This window comes from Panthera tigris, chromosome E2 (genome assembly GCF_018350195.1).
Source record: "Panthera tigris isolate Pti1 chromosome E2, P.tigris_Pti1_mat1.1, whole genome shotgun sequence".
NCBI classification, from domain to species: domain Eukaryota; kingdom Metazoa; phylum Chordata; class Mammalia; order Carnivora; family Felidae; genus Panthera; species Panthera tigris.
In genome coordinates this window covers 2234949-2251354 of record NC_056674.1, presented here as the reverse complement: position 1 = coordinate 2251354, position 16406 = coordinate 2234949, and the positions used below count along the sequence as shown (strand labels likewise).

The window sequence follows — 16406 nt, the reverse complement described above, 5'->3', positions numbered from 1 at the left end:
ACAATGATTCACTATGGTTTCAACCACCAGTAACTGCCCTGCACGGGCCTTTTCAGATACACCTCCACCGCACCATCTGCTTGTGCCAGTATCACAGGAAGTCAACACTCAGGAAATTTTACTGTATTGAACATGCAATGAGCGGATTTAGCCCTGGCCGTCCCGCCCCACACCTCAAACGTGTCCTTCCACCGCGCGTAATTGGAAAAACAACACCACGGAGTTAGAGAATGCCAGGTACCCGACCAAGGTCTCCCAGGAGGCACACAGACCGGAAGTATCCCTTCACCGTTCGGCACCGCCCACGTGCCGCGGTGGCTTCCGCCAGCCACTTGGCCTCGGGTGTGTGCATGCGCAGTTCCACCACCGTAGTCCCAGAGCCCTGAAGGCCCCGCGGTCCTGGCCGGCTAGAGGCTGTGGTGTCGGTAGCGAGGGGCGGATGTAGTGTCTGCGTTAGTAAAGAGCCAGAACCTCCTGTCCAAAAGAGAATGGTCTCCTGTCCCCGAGTCTCGGGCAGTAATGGGTGCGGGAGTTTTCGAAGAGTAGGACGCCCAAGTTTACTGCCGACAGCGGAGGCGGGGCCTCAGCGCATTGGGTCACCGGGATGTGCGAAGGGAGGGAAGGTGGTTGCGAGTGACGGAACACGCGTGCGTTCGGTCATTTGGAGGGGGGGCGTGGCTTAGTGCCCAAAGGCGCGCGGGAGGGGGTGCTGCGCAGGCGCAGGGAGTACCATGCGGCCGCTGCCTGGGGTAACTGACGCTTTCTGGAGTTGCAGCTGGGGCGCCCCAGCGGCGTGGGGCAGGGTCTCTTGGGGGAGCACCCCTGCTAGCGGGTTCTGGGGGTCGCCGCAGGGGTGTGGGACTAGGTGTCATCGTTGGCGTGCCGGCGGCCTGCTCGTGCGCCGGCTGGCCCCTGAGGCGGCAGTGTGGGTGTCGCTTGGGCCGCTCGTGGAGCCTCAGAGGGGCCGTGTGGCTTTTCGCACCTCGTTTGGTCTTTGGGAGCCCGGCTTGCTCACGTGCAGAGTGGACGCTGCGTCCTGAGCGGCTCCTCGTGCCCCAGGATTGAATACCTCGAATGGTGCCCAGCCCGAAGTCAGCAGGGACCTGGTTGGAAGTGCAATGGTGCAACGAGGTTTTTTTTTTCTTTTCTTTTCTTTCCCTTCCCCCTCCTCTCCCCTCTCCTCCCCTCCCCTCTTCTCCCCTCCTCTGCCCCGTCCTGTCCGCCAGATCTGGGTTTTCAGAATCCACCCTGGCACTTAAATCTGTCAGATGCAGAAAGTGAAATCTGTTTTATGGCAGCTGTGCCGATTAAAAAGAGGACATGCAGAGGGCTTATCTCGGTTACGAGATTCCCGCTATTACTGTTCAGTGTGGGGTTGGCGCGGGCACAGAGGAGTGAAGCTGTGGCCCCCCGAGCAACCACAGAACACACACGGAATTGCACTTGCAGAGAGCTCCCTGCTCGTTCAGATTCTTCCCTGGAGCCCTCCTGAATTTCCTGTTGGGCCTAGACCCCACTTAGGTTGATCCCGGTTCTTTTTCGGACTTTCATGGGCTGACAATATCAAAGTCCGTGGTCATCAGTGTGTAGGAGGTTATGTGTGGCCTGTCTTGTCTGTTCTGTCTCCAGGGACAGAGGTTTTTATTTTTATATATTTATTTATTTTTAGGATTTTTAAATTTTTATTTTATTTTATTTTTTATTTTTTAAAATTTACATCCAAATTAGCATATAGTGCAACAATGATTTCAGGACTAGATTCCTTAGTGCCCTTTACCCATTTAGCCCATCCCCCCTCCCACAACCCCTCCAGCAGCCCTCAGTTTGTTCTCCATATTTATGAGTATCTTCAGTTTTGTTCCCCTCCCTGTTTTTATATTATTTTTGTTTCCCTTCCCTTATGTTCATCTGTTTTGTCTCTTAAAGTCTTCATATAAGTGAAGCCATGATTTTTGTCTTTCTCTAATTTCACTTCAGAGGTTTTTATTTTTAAAAATACTTTATTAAAATATGGACGGCTCTTAGGCGTGTATGGTAATGCCTCATTCTTTAATGAAGCTAGTTTAATTTTAACAGATATTCTGATTTATTACTTGCCTAACGCTCCCTTAAAAATAAAATTCAGTTATGTTAGGGGCAAAACCACAGGCAAGTCCAGAGAACAAAGGTGAGGAAGGGAGAAGAAAGAGAGGAATGCACCTTGATAGAGAAAGGGGAGAGTTGGGAAGGCTGTTATAAACAAAAAGTCCATGGGAATACACTTGGAGTTGGAAGTGTAGTGGCTTCTCTTTGGCTGGGCTGTTGCTGGGGGAGGAGGAAACCCTTCCACCTGTTGGGATTGTAAAGTAGTATCCAAGTGCAAGGTCCCTCTTTTCCTTTTAGGCCTGCAATTGACCAGGAGTGGTGGGGCTTGATGGCTCCCCCTGCTGGCCTCCCAGCTCCCTGTTAGTGAGGTGTCCTTGTATTAATAGCTGAAAACTATTTTACTTCATTCTCAAATTCTTTCATTAGCAGTATCACAAGTTCATGTGGTAAAATGTCTCTTTCTTACTCTTGGTCCAAAAACCCTACGGAAGAATAATGACCTTGAGAAAAGTGCCGTTACACTGCAGGTCCTCTCGCTCCTCAATGTATTGAGGATTTTATTTTCACATGAGGATTTTATTTTCCAGCCCAGAAACTCTCCAGCAGTTCATCTTCTTACCTGCTGTCTAGCTTTCCTGGGTGGCCTCTGGGTAGGCAGACCTGTTTCCATTTATGCCCAAAGTGTCCAGCGCTCTTCCTCTAGAGCATTCCTTGTACCTTCATAAAAGTTTTTTTAATCAAGTTGATGGCTTATTTATGAATTAGAAATACTCCATGTACCTAATGTTTCTTTCTTTCTTTCTTTCTTTCTTTCTTTCTTTCTTTCTTTCTTTCTTTCTTTCTTTCTTCTTTCTTTCGAGGGAACGAGCAGGGGAGAGAGGTAGAGGCAGAGAGAGAGAGAACCTTAGGCTCCATGCTTAGCATGCTGCCTGATGTGGGGCTCGATCCCACAACCCTGGAATCATGACTAGAGCCGAAATCAAGAGTCGGACCCTCAACCGACCGAACCACCCAGGTGCCCTTCCATGTACCTAATTTCTGTAAGGAAAGTTGCTATGGGAAACTTAATACCCGGCTGAATCACTTTCTCATCCATACCTTTTTTTTTTTTTTTTTTTTTACTTTGATGGCACCACCTCTTTTAAAAACAAAGGATAGAAGCAAAGAGGAAAAGATGTGAAGGCAAGAAGTAGGAAAGGACTAAAATGGTAAAAAGATGAGATGCAAATGACTTTGTCCCAGTGAATCTGAAGTTGTTTTCCTTGCAGTGTGAGCTGAGCGATTCCGGGTGGGAGTCGTGCCAGCTGGGGTTCCCACCACAACTGGCAGACTCAGGATTCCGCCTTTTCCATCCCCCTGTGGTGTCTAGTTGAAACTTCATAGTCCTCCTGTATCCCGTAATGACAGACCATCAAAGGATTGAATTTGATACTGGGAGCAACATTTTCTGAAGGATTTTGATAAACTGGAACATACACTAAGGTGGGAAGCCAAGATGATTGAGGGTCTGGAAACTGTCTCATGAGAAGGGGTAGAAAAACCTGTGTATTTTTGCCTGGAGAGGAGATGGTTGCAGAGATGTGTGGAATTGTGGCTCTGGTAAAAAGTATTTAAGTGGCTGCTGTTTTCTGTGAGGTCTAGAAATAGAACCAGGCGGAAGTAGTAGAGTAGCAAACTCTGACTAAAGTACTCCTTTAATTTAAATTTCAAAATTGAATTATGGTTGACATGCAGTGTTATATTAGTTTCAGGTGTACCACATACTGATTAAACAATTCTGTATGTTATGTCGCTTTTACCACAATAGGTATAGTTACCATCCGGTGTTAACTATGCAAGGTTATTACAATAGTGTTAACTATGTTTCCTAGGCTGTACTTTTCATAGCTGACTAAAGTAGTTTTATCTGATGGCAATCAGAAAATTGAATAAGCTTCCCAGTGCAGTCATTGGTGGGTTACATGATTTATGGTGATGATGATAATTTTGCTTTTTGACACATCTTCAAATTTTAAAAAATGGTACAAGAAAAGTGCAAAGAATTCCCTTATCCTTTCATTCCAGTTCGTTGAATGTTACCCTTTTACTACCTTTGCTTAATCCATATATTTCTCTATATTCGTATTATTTTTTTAAACATTTGAAAGTAAGTTGCCAACTTGATGCTCCTCTACTTAACCTAAGTATTTCATTGTGAATTTCTTTTTTTCTTTTTGGTTTTTGTTGTTGTTATTTCAAGTTTTTATTTAGATTCTAGTGAGTTAACATATAGTGTAATATTGGTTTCAGGGGTAAAATTCAGTGACTCATCACTTACGTACAACACTCAGTGCTCATCCCAACAAGTGCCCTCCTTAGTATCTATCCAGTGTGAATTCCTTACACAGCTATCAAAATTAAAAGTGAAGTTATTAAAATAAGTTCACGTCGATATAATTCTGTCATCTAATCCGAGGTTGGTTATCCTCATAATGCCTTTTATATATATAAAAAACAAAACAAAACAAAAAAACAAAAAAAAAATCCAGAAAATTGGGTGGCATATACTGTATTGAAGCATCGTGTCTCTTTAGTCTCTTTTAATCTGACATTTCCTCAGTCTTTGTATTTCTTAACATTTCCCTTTTTAAAAACGTTATTGTGAAATAGCTTTGAACTTAGAGAAAAGTTGCAAAAATGGTACACAACTCCCATGTTCCCTTCATCCAGCTGCACCTGAAGTTAACATCTTGCATACATGAAATCGACATTGATAAAATAATGTTAGCTCATCTATTGACCTTATTCTCATTTGGCCAGTTTTCCCACTCGTGTACTTTTTTTTGTTGAAGGATCCAATGTATATTGCTTTTATTTAGTTGGTGTGTCTTCCGAGTCTCCAATTGGTGACAGTGCCATAGATCTTTGTCTTTCATGACCTTGATACTTTTTGAGGAGTCAAGGCCAGTTATTTTATAGAATGACCTTCAACTTAGGTAGGTCTGATGTTTTCCCATGATTAGATTGAAGTTATTCATTTTGGAAATGAAGACCACAGAAGTCATGAGTCCTCCTAAGAACATCATGTCACGTGGTACATGATGTCAACTGGGAAAGATTGGCTTTGATAACATGGCTGAGGGGATGTCTGACAGGTCTCTCCACTGTGAAGTTACTATTTTAGTCCCTAGAATTAATAAGTATCTTGAGAGGAAGCCCTCATTTGTTTTGCCCAAGCTGTCCCTGGTTTAGCTATTGGGAGTACCATCGGGTTGGTTCCTGTGTGTTTTAGACATGCCCCATTATTTTATGAGCACTTCCTTACCTTCTAGCACTACAAGATGATTCAGGCACATTTTGTAATTTCCCGGACCCACCCCTGGGGTCTCTATTTCTCCATGGTGTCCTGGGATTTATTTTGGTCTTTCTCTTTCTTCCTTTCTTTCTTTCTTTCTTTCTTTCTTTCTTTCTTTCTTTCTTTCTTTCTTTCTTTCTTTCTTTCTTTCTCTTTCTTTCTTTCTTTCTTTCTTTCTTTCTTTCTTTCTTTCTTTCTTTCTTTCTTTCTTTCATTCTTTCTTTCTTTCTTTCTAGAATGGAACTTAGAAACCAAAGGGTGGAGCTGAGTGGGGGTTGAGTGTGCTCATTACTGCTTGGGTGTTATTGTTTCTAGGCCCTATTAGGGGACAGATGGGATATCCTATCCTAAGGTATATTCTAAGATACATATCCATATGCACATAAATCTACTTTTTAAGGTTATTTATTTATTTAAAGAGAGATGGAGAGAGAGAGAATCCCAAGCAGGCTCCACACTGACAGCATGGAGCCTGAGACAGGGCTCAAACTCATGAACCGCGAGATCATGACCTGAGCTGAAGTGCTTAGCTGACTGAGCCACCCAGCCGCCCCTGTTTTTTTGAGACGTGATGTCTGATGTTATTTATTTGTCACTCTTAGAAGATCTCATTTTTTAAAAATGTTTATGTATTTTTGAGAGAGAGAGAGAGAGAGAGAGAGTGTGTGTGAACAGGCAAGAGGCAGAGAGAGAGGGAGACACAGCGTCTGAAGCAGGCTGCAGGCTCTGAGCTGTCAGCACAGAGCCTTACACAGGGCTTGAACCCACGAACTTGAACCCACAGGGCTTGAACTGTGAGATCATGACCTGAGCTGAAGTTGGACGCTTAACCAACTGAGCCACCCAGGTGCCCCTAGAAAATCTCATTTTCAATGAGACTCAGAGATAGAAGTTCTCATGAGGACAGCGTCCATCTCTTGGCAGTCTGGTGTTTTCTTTGGCCTCTTTCATTCTCTTGGTCACAGTTTACCATATTCTGCAGCCTCTGCCTTACCTTTCCTCAGTACGCCGTTTCTTGAGAGTGATACACCGACATCCGTGTTGCAGGACATGTGGAGTAACAAGATGATGAATGTTGGGCGCTTTGGTTCTACGTTTCTCCCCCTCTTTTTTAGGGGCTTTCTCACAACATACTAGTGAACATCGTCTTTTTTTTTTTTTTTAATTTAAGTTTGTTTGGGGATGCCTGGGTGGCTCAGTCGGTTAAGCATCCAACTTCAGCTCGGGTCACGGTCTTGTGGTTTGTGAGTTCGAGTCCCGCATCAGGCTCTGTGCTGACAGCTTGGACCCTGGAACCAGCTTCAGATTCTGTGTTTCCCTCTCTCTCTTCCCCTCCCCTGCTCATGCTCTGTCTCCCTCTGTCTCAAAAATAAATAAAACATTTAAAATGTTTTTAAATTTAAGTTTGTTTGTTTGTTTATAAGCAATCTCTACACCCCACGTGGGGCTCGAACTCACGACTCTGACATCAAGAGTCGCATGTTCTTCTGACCAAGCCAGCCAGGCGCCCTGAACATCATCATCTTTAGAGAGATTGAAAAATTTGCCGATTCTGCTTGCTCTCTGAGGCCTCAGGTGGCAAGGCATGGTAGTATCAGCGAGCCCAGGAGTATCCTTCTCCGCCTTGTTCCTAGTGACTAAGTTGAGAACACCCAGATTGGTAGCCACAGTGCAACCCTGAACAGATTTGTACTTTCTTTCTCCAGTCCTCTTGGGTCTGTAATGGGAACACCCCTCACTCAATGGCGAGTGGATACTGCCATGGGTCAAGACAGCCTGCTTCATGGAGAAGCTTTGTCTGTCATTCCCTCCGTGGATTTGGACCTTCAGGATTTGGAACATAACCCTTCTGTTGTTCACCCAGAGCGTCAGCAGCAACCTCTGTGACCATTCACTTCTCATAAAAGGTATGAAATTTGCGTTCGCTATCTACTTCAGCAGGGAGTAGCAAGGAATTACCTCTAAGGAAGACTATTAAAGAAGATACATTCCAACATGAAACAGTGATGAAAAGAATGAGCAACCCATGTAAAGAACATGCAAAAACTTCCTGCACCAATACGCACCTTATCGCTTATCAAAATTCTTCACAAGTGCCACAAGTGTCGTAAGTGTGGGAAGTCCTTTAGCTGTCGATCCACTCTCGTTCAACATCAGAGGATCCACACAGGAGAGAGACCCTATACATGTAATGAATGTAGTAAAACCTTCGATCAGACTGCACACCTTAACCAGCATGAGAGAATCCACACAGCTGAGACACCATACGAATGTCAGGAATGTAGGAAGACCTTCAGCCAGATGACTCATCTTACTCAGCATCAGAGTACACATGCTAGAGAAAGGTCCCGTGGGTGCCATGAGTGTGGAAAGACCTTCAACCATTCCTCAGCCCTGATTGATCACCGGAGAATTCATAGTGGGGAAAGACCCTGCAAATGTAAGGACTGCAGTGATGTCTTCACTCAAAGCGCACAGCTCACTAGACATAAGAAAATTCATTCTGGAGAAAAGCCCTACGAATGTAGTAAGCGTAAGAAGTCCTTCCTATGTCTGTCTTCCCTGATTGAGCATCAGAGAGTTCATACTGGAGAAATGTGGGAAATAGGTTTAAGAATTCTCTACACTTACACAAATGGGTTAAAAAGGCATCAGGCGGAAAGCCGCCTTAACAGGAGGAAAGTGTCTGAGGACAGCTAATGATATATAGGCCGTAATGGAATCTTGACTAACTTACCATTCTCAGGATAGCATGTTCCATTTATCTTAGTCCTTAGAAAAGTCAGAAAACCAGATGTAGTGCCTTCAGGAAATGGCTGTCTGCATGGTGCTGAGATGTTGTTATGCTTTGACCCTAACCTCTAACACCGCATGCCCTCGAGTCCCTTTATCTCTTACACTGATGAGTTAATTATTACTGGTTTTTATTGTTTCTTTCTGCACGTCCATTACATATGTAAGCCTTCAAGATCCTAATAAATACAGAGAAAGGATGCCTATTCAGGACTCTTGTCTCCCCATATATACATTAGCCTCTCTTGTATTCAATTCTGCATCCACTCTCTTGCTGGACAAGAGAGAACTCCAGACTCCTAGTCTGCAACAGAGAAAAACTATATCAGTGTATGGAATGAAAAAAGACCTCTTGCCATATCATGCAACTCACTCTACATAGGAGACTTCACACTGGCAAGAAACACTATGAATGTAAGGAATCTGGAAATGCCTTTACCTACAGGTGCCATTTGGTCAATCATAGGAGGAGTCATACAGGGGAAAGACCCTGTGAAAGTCAGGTATGTGGGAAAACTTTCAGTAACCACTCTTCACTTGTTATGCACGATAGGATGCAGAATAGAGTGAAGCCCTTTGGATGCCCTGCATGTGGGAAGGCCTTTAATACTTCTTCATATCTTTGTCAGCATAAGAGGATTCATACTGGTGAAAAACCCTTTGATTGCCATGAATGTGGGAAGACCTTTAGATGCAAGTCATAGTTTACTCAACATCAGTGGATTCATGTTGAGGAATATTAACAAAAGCTAATTGGACTTGGAAATGTTAATATTCTAGTTATTTGACAGTCCGTCAAGATCTTGGTAACAAGTGGCATCAATGACACTGATCCTCTTAAGAAGCAGTTTATTCACAGTGTCTCAAGTTCTTGTTGAATGGATGGAATAGTAATGAACCCCCTTCTGAAAATGGAGAGGAACCAAAGTAAATCTGGTTCAAGAGCAGAAAGTGAAGCCATTACCCCATGATCTGGGCAGCTCTGGCCTCTTGCTCTCACACAAGGCCTACGCTGTGCCATCAGTAATGAGCAATAGTGCTTTACAAGTGAAACTTTACTGGTCCTCGGTCTGTGTCACTTCACGTTAGGTATCTTGAAACCAAGATCACAGTGCTTCTGTCCTAACTGCCAGAGAATAGGCAAGAGATCATCTCCTGGCTTTTGCTTTTAACAGGGAAGACATTTATCCTACCAAGTTCAGACACAATGAAGAGCTCCCCTCAAATGGGAAAATGTTAAACATTATACAACATGAAAGAACAAGAAGTTACTTCTTGATGGTTCTGCATCCTAAAAATGGCGCCCAAACATAGTGCCAGAGAGAGAGAGAGAGAGAGAGAGACAGACAGACAGACAGACATGGAGGGAATCCAAAGCAGGCTCCGTACTATCAGCACAGAGCCTGATGCAGGGCTCGAACTCACACACTGTGAGATCATGACCTGAGCCAGGATCAGGAGTCAGATGCTTAATCAACTGAGACATCCAGGTGTACCTAAACCAAGTTTTTAAAAAATAATAATAAAAAGTTATTTTAAAAATAATTTAACATTTGGAAAAATGTGTATTTCTGCCACCATGGGGCACTTGATGTTCATTGGGTTGACACGGCAGAAGAAAGTGTTTTGTGTGTGTGTGGTTGGGGGGGGGGGTTGCTAAACTTTTACAGTGGAAGTAGATGAGGTGATATAGCACCCTTCTGTGGTTTCCTGAATCACATTGCCTTGATTATTTATTGCTTCTTAAAAGTCCACCCCAAATCATTGGAGCCAGAGCAAGGACCATTTTTTGTTTCTTTTATACATTTCTCCTGATTCTGTGTGTGAAGCATTCATATTGTATCTGGGGGATAGGTGTCTGATCTCCCATCTATGTGATCCCTGCCAGGACCGAACATCCAGGATGGCTTCTTCTTTAACACGTCTGACACAAAGCTGGAGTGGCTGGGACCGTGACTATGGAGCTTCTGTTTCCATTGTCTGCTGCTGCTGCCGCTCTCAGCCATGCAGCCCCAGAACCCCTGCCCCTGACTGCCCCCCCCCATCCTTGTGGTCTGGACAGAATAGCTGGATTTCTCACGGGTACATCAGAGCACCCAAGAGTGCAAGACAGAAGTTGCCAGACTTTTCATTTCTCTAAATGCTGTTTTGTAGTTTTCAGTTAATAGATCTGGCATTATTCCCTACATATTATTCCCTACATTATTCCCTACATATTTCCCTACATTATTCCCTACATATTTCATATTTATTATTCTATTTGCCTTAAAATGTCAGCTTCTGACCATTGCTGGTATATAGAAATACAGTGGATGTTTGTGTAGCCATCTGGTATCTCGCAACCATACTAAACTTGGTTGTTCTCGTTGGGTTTGTGTTGTTTTGGTACATTAGCTTGTTCAACCTATGGTGATCTGCTCTTCTTCAAATAAAGGCAATTTTACTCTTTTCTTTCCCATCTGGATGTCTTATTTATTTTTCCTACTGTACTGGATGAAGCCTCTACTACAGTAGTAAGTAGAAGTGAGAGAGGACATCTTTGCTCCTGATTTTGGGGGGAAAGCATCCAGTTTTTTTTTATCATTATATATTAAATAAGCTTGTTTTGAAATTTGTTTTTTTTTTAATCAGGTTGTTTAAGTTCCCTTCTTTCTTAGTTTCCTCACAGTTTTTATTTGGGTTGGATGTTACATTTTGTAAAAAGCTTTTCTGCATCTATTGAAATGATCATCTGGTTTTTAATTTCTTGAGTTGTTTAATGTGAATTATGTTGCTTGATTTTCAGGTATCCAAACCACCTTGCATTCCTTGGAGACACCTCACTTGGTTGTGCTGCTTGTGCATGTGCTTAATGCTACTGATGTGCTTTGCACACCTAAAAATGGCGAATGTGGTAAATTTCATGTATATTTTACCACAATTTAAAAAAAAATGGGGCGCCAGGGTGGCTCAGTCACGTAAGCATCCGATTTTGGCTCAGGTCACGATCTAATGGTTTGTGGGTTCAAGTCCCACATCAGGCTTTGCCCTGACAGTGAGGAGCCTGCTTCGGATTCTCTATCTTCCTCTCTCTCTGCCCCTCCCCTGTTCGTGTTCTCTCTCTCTCAAAAATAAATATTTTTTAAAACCATTAAAAAAAACGCTTAAGTCCCCCCGCCCCCAAACAAGAGAAGAAAAATCACACCTTCTGCATTTGCCTACCTCAGCAAGCCACACCTTCCTTGGAAAATCTGCAGATGCAGCTGTGAAGGGGAAAGAGCATGTGTTCCTCTACGTTATGGGAGAGCCAGGTCACCAATGAGTGGAGCACTCTACACCAGGTAGCCTAGTTCTGAACATTCGCCTGGGAACTGTCACCTTTTATTTTCTTGCGTGCAAATGTTGACCATGAGATTGGTTTTAGATTGTGAACTTGATGGTGTATGTTGGAACTGAATGTAGACAAATCGTGCCAGTCTTCCCTGGACACAAAGGGCAGAGGGTGCCAGGAAATGAGCTGGCTGTCTGGCTGACTTACCTGCCTCTTCCCCCAGCTCCATCCTGCCACCAGGACAATGCAGAAGTCATCGTGTCTGTGCCCCATTCAGAAGCCTTTGGTGGCTCTCCGTCAACCACAGGAGAGGATTCAAGTCTCTGACATGACCTGCAAGGGCCTCAATTTGGTATCTGTCCTCCTGTAAATATCTCCACCCCTTTCCCTTCTCACTATTTTATTTATTTGTTCATTCATTCATTGATTTGTTCATTCATTCTTTGAATGTGTATTTTTGAGAGAGAGCATGAGTGGGGGAGGTGCAGAGAGAGAGAGACAGACAGACAAAATCTAAAGCAGGCTCCAGGCTCTGAGCTGTCAGCAAGGAGCCTGGACCTGGGGCTTGAACTCATAAACCGCGAGATCATGACCTGAGCCAAAGTCAGCCGCTTAATCGGCTGAGCCACCCAGGCACCCCTCAACTGCTGTGATTTTTAAATTCTGTAAAATTACCAGTAGAACTAGTTGCCCTTTCTTTTATATCCTGCCTGGGTAGTAAGTAGGTCACTGCTCCTCCAGATTCTTAATGTTTTGTGAGGTCTAGTCCTTCGAGTTTTGTCCGAGGCAAGGCTGGTGGCTTTCCTCCGGGCCTGTTCTGTCACCTGACCCTACTGCAGAGGTTTGGGTAGATGTCACCATTGACAGATATACCATACGCTTTCACCTAGCTGGACCATCAATGAATTGCACCTAGGCACTTCGGGTGGCGGGGAGGGGGGGAACCTCTGCGATTCAAAATCCCCCCTGAGGTACTGGATCTTTAGGGAGAAGGAATAAGCTTCCCTGAAAGGGTGTCTGCCACTCCTTCACATAAAACTGAGACAACGCTAGGGCCAGGTTGGCTCCACTCTTGAATGGACTATTTTCCTCTGGCCGGCAAAGCCTGTTGCGTCCCTCGCTTGCTAACCATTCAGTCTAAGTGGCCTTGGAATGGGGATGGGGCGTGGGGAAGGGGGGAATCCCCAGGCTGCCCTGCGAGAAAGCTCAGCTCCCAGGAGATGGAGCTGTTGTATTTGGCGCCTTGTCCGGCAGGTGGCGCTGCTGTACTGTGAAACAGTCTCTCAGCACATTCTCTTCTCTAATGCGTCCGTTTTTTTTCTTTCATCCAGGGATTTCATTTTGTTTTCTTTAGCTCACCCGGGAGGGGACAGGAGTCATCTCTACATGGGGTGATCTCCGCATCGGACAAGTTCTTTTGGTCCTTTGTGGGCATTTAGAATACACATAGAATACATCAATTTTTATTTTATTATTTTTTTAAGTTTTTATTTAAATTATAGTTAGTGAACATATAGTGTAATACTGGTTTTGGGAATAGAATTTAGTGATTCATCACTTAAATGTAACACCCAGTGCTCATCTCAAGTAATACCCATTACCTATTTAGCCCATCCCCCACCCACTTCCCCTCTAGCAACCCTGTTTGTTCTCTTATAGTTAAGAATCTGTTTTATGGTTTGACCCTTCTCTCCTTTTATTTTCCCGTGTTTTTGTTTCTTAAATTCCACATGAGTGAAATCATATGGTATTTGTCTTTCTTTTTTTTTTTTTTTTTAATGTTTATTCATTTTTGAGAGACAGAGACAAAGCATGAGCGGGGAAGGGGCAGAGAGAGAGGGAGACATAGAATCGGAAGCAGGCTCCAGGCTCCGAGCTGTCAGCACAGAGCCCGATGCGGGGCTCAAACTCACAAACTGCAAGATCATGACCTGAGCTGAAGTTGGACCCTCAACCGACTAAGCCACCCAGGCGCCCTGGTATTTGTCTTTCTATCACTGACTTATTTCGCTTAGCATAATACACTCTAGCTCTTGCAAATGGCAAGATTTCATTCTTTTAGATGGTTGAGTGACAGTCCATTGTATATATACACCACATCTTTTTTATCCCTTCGTGAATCGATGGACATTTGGGCTCTCTCCATAGTTTGGCTATTGTTGATAGTGCTGCTATACACAACAGTGCATGTGCGTCTTCAAATCAGTATTTTTGGATCCTTCACTGGGCTGTAGGGTAATTGTATTTTTTACTTTTTGAGGAACCTCCATACTGTTTTCCAGAGTGGCTGCACCAGTTTGCATTCCCACCAACAGAGAGTGTTAGAGGGTTCCTTTCTCACATCCTTGCCAACATCTTTTGTTTCCTGTGTTAGAACACATCAGTTTAAAAAATTCATCCTATTTTATTTATTGAGTACCACTTTATGCTAGGAAGTGTTCTAAACAGAAGTAAAACAAACAGAACTATCTTCGTAGAACACACACACTAGGAAGAGAGACAATAAACAGACAAATGAGTAAATATATAAACTAACAAGTACAATAGCAATCACAAAGCATGATGAAAGGACATTAGATGGCTAGATGTTGCTATTTTCTTTTTTTTTTTTTTAATCCTCCTGATCAACGTTTTTTATTTATTTTTGGGACAGAGAGAGACAGAGCATGAACGGGGGAGGGGCAGAGAGAGAGGGAGACACAGAATCGGAAACAGGCTCCAGGCTCCGAGCCATCAGGCCAGAGCCTGACGCGGGGCTCGAACTCACGGACCGCGAGATCGCGACCTGGCTGAAGTCGGACGCTTAACCGACTGCGCCACCCAGGCGCCCCGCTATTTTCTCATTATACGCTAAATCAAGATCACTTTAGGTTTAATCCCCCTTGCAAACATTGCTTACATCCTATCAGTTGAATTTGGGCACTTTATTTTTCCTACGGAAATGCAGAAGCTGCCAGGAGATTAGCTGTTCTTTGATGGGAGGTTGAAGAAGGGCGAGGAGTAAGGGAAGGAGAGGGTAGTCTGGATGGAGGACTCAATGAGGAGACTTCCCCTCCCCTCCCCCCCCCCCCCCATTTTCAGCACCCAGCACTGCCTCCTGCCATGGGGCTACATGCGAGGGCTTCTGAATCCAACTGTAAAAGTTTTGAGTCCCCTCTCTGCCCAGGATTCCCCAGCACACTCAACTTTTTGAATCTGCAGTTTTATGCTTTCATCAAATTGAGAAAATTGTGGTCATTATGTTTTCAATTGTTGCCTCCTTTGGTAACTCTCTGGTGCTTTCAGGTAACTGTTTTTCCTATTTTGTGCAGAGTTTATATTTTTTTCTGCAGAATTGGTCCAGATAGTTGGATGCCAGAATCTCTGGAGGGTAGACCAAGATGTTGGGTAGTAGAATGTATTATTTTCTCATCCTAATGCTTTCTGTAGTTCTCCAGTAACAAATAACAGTATGCAATTCTCTGTGGTTCATATATCCTCACAAATCTGAGCATCTCTGACCCCAGAAATGAATGACACTTACTCATCAAGCATCCACGCTACACTGACAGGAGGGTCAGTTGGCCAAGACTTGAGCTAGAAGTATACTAAGAATTTGCTTAGTATTCAAGATTTTGAGCACTTTTCTCAAATTATTTGTGGCAATCAATAATTTTAACATTGCAATTATTTTATTTATTTTTTAATGTTTATTTTTGAGAGAGAGAGAGAGAGAGAGAGGAGAGAGAGAGAGAGAGAGAGGATCCAAAGCAGGCTCCAGGCTCTGAGCTGTCAGCACACAGCCTGATCCAGTGTTCGAACCTTCCAACCACAAGATCATGACCTGAGCCAAAGTCAGATGCCTAACCGACTGAGCCACCCAGGCACCTCTAACATTGCAATTATTAAAAATTGAACTAAACAAAATGGACTAAAGAAGAATGCTTTGTGATATAGAAAGGTGTTCACCATATAATGGAGGAAAATGTTACCGGAATTATGTACCATTACGGTCCCATTTTTCTAAATTGTTTATTTACGTATAGAGATCTCAACAGGGGTATGAAAGGAAAATATGTTTTAAGCTACAAGCTACAAATGTTAATTGTGTTCGCAGTAGTTCTGAGTTGTGGGATTATGGATGATACCTTCCCTCCTTTTTCACTCCTCTTTTCTCCACAGTAAACGGTCTAATTTCCTCCACTCTCTATCCCCCTTCCCTGCTGTTTCTCCATAGCCTTTCCCACCATTCGATATACTATTTATTTTCCTAATTCATTTGCATATACCATTTATTTTGCTCATTCACTTAAAAGTCAGATCTTAATTAAGAGGCCAGGGAATTTTGCCTGTTTTTTCCCTGATGTGTCCCCCTGCATGACTTCTCCTATAGTTTTCTTAGTCTCCCCCGACTGCAGGGGCCGCTTCCACTGTCAGGGGCAGTCTGGCTGCAGAGACTGCTTCCGAACAGTAAGAATACTGACTGACACGCCTGGCAGGAGAGACATTTACTAATTTGTCGTCGTCGTCGTCACACTGGTGATAGGACACAGCCGGAGTTCCCGGACGCTGTTCTTCCGTGGCAAAACTTAGCATAGGAAGAAAACCACGCCCCCACGAGCCAGGCTCGCGGGCCAAGCCCGGAGCCACCCCGCGCTCACACGGACAAGGCGCCGCATAGCAAAGCTGCCCTGAACGCGCCAGGGAGCCGCTGCCACGCGGTAAGATAGCACGTGTGACCAGGTAACTAGGGACGCTTCCGGTCTCCAAGCGAGGGGAGGGGGAAAGCGCGCGCCGCGCGCCTGCGCACTCTCCCGCCCAACTCCGCCCCGGCCCCGACCCCCGGGCCACGCCCTCCGAGCACGGAGGCGCTGGAAGGAGGCGTGTACGCTCGGCGCTCTGCTT

At 44.3% G+C, this 16406-nt stretch overlaps 1 long non-coding RNA gene across 2 annotated transcripts; it reads left to right on the top strand.

The window, feature by feature from the left end:
* The first annotated feature begins 912 nt into the window (after positions 1–912).
* LOC122234391 lies at positions 913–11891 on the top strand. 2 transcript variants are annotated; one of them, XR_006212177.1, is made up of 3 exons: positions 913–1131; positions 11419–11532; positions 11746–11891. It is a non-coding gene; the product is annotated as an uncharacterized LOC122234391 (long non-coding RNA). The 2 variants fall into 2 exon arrangements; XR_006212178.1 differs by lacking the exon at positions 913–1131 and adding an exon at positions 11006–11105.
* The last annotated feature ends 4515 nt before the right edge of the window (positions 11892–16406 follow it).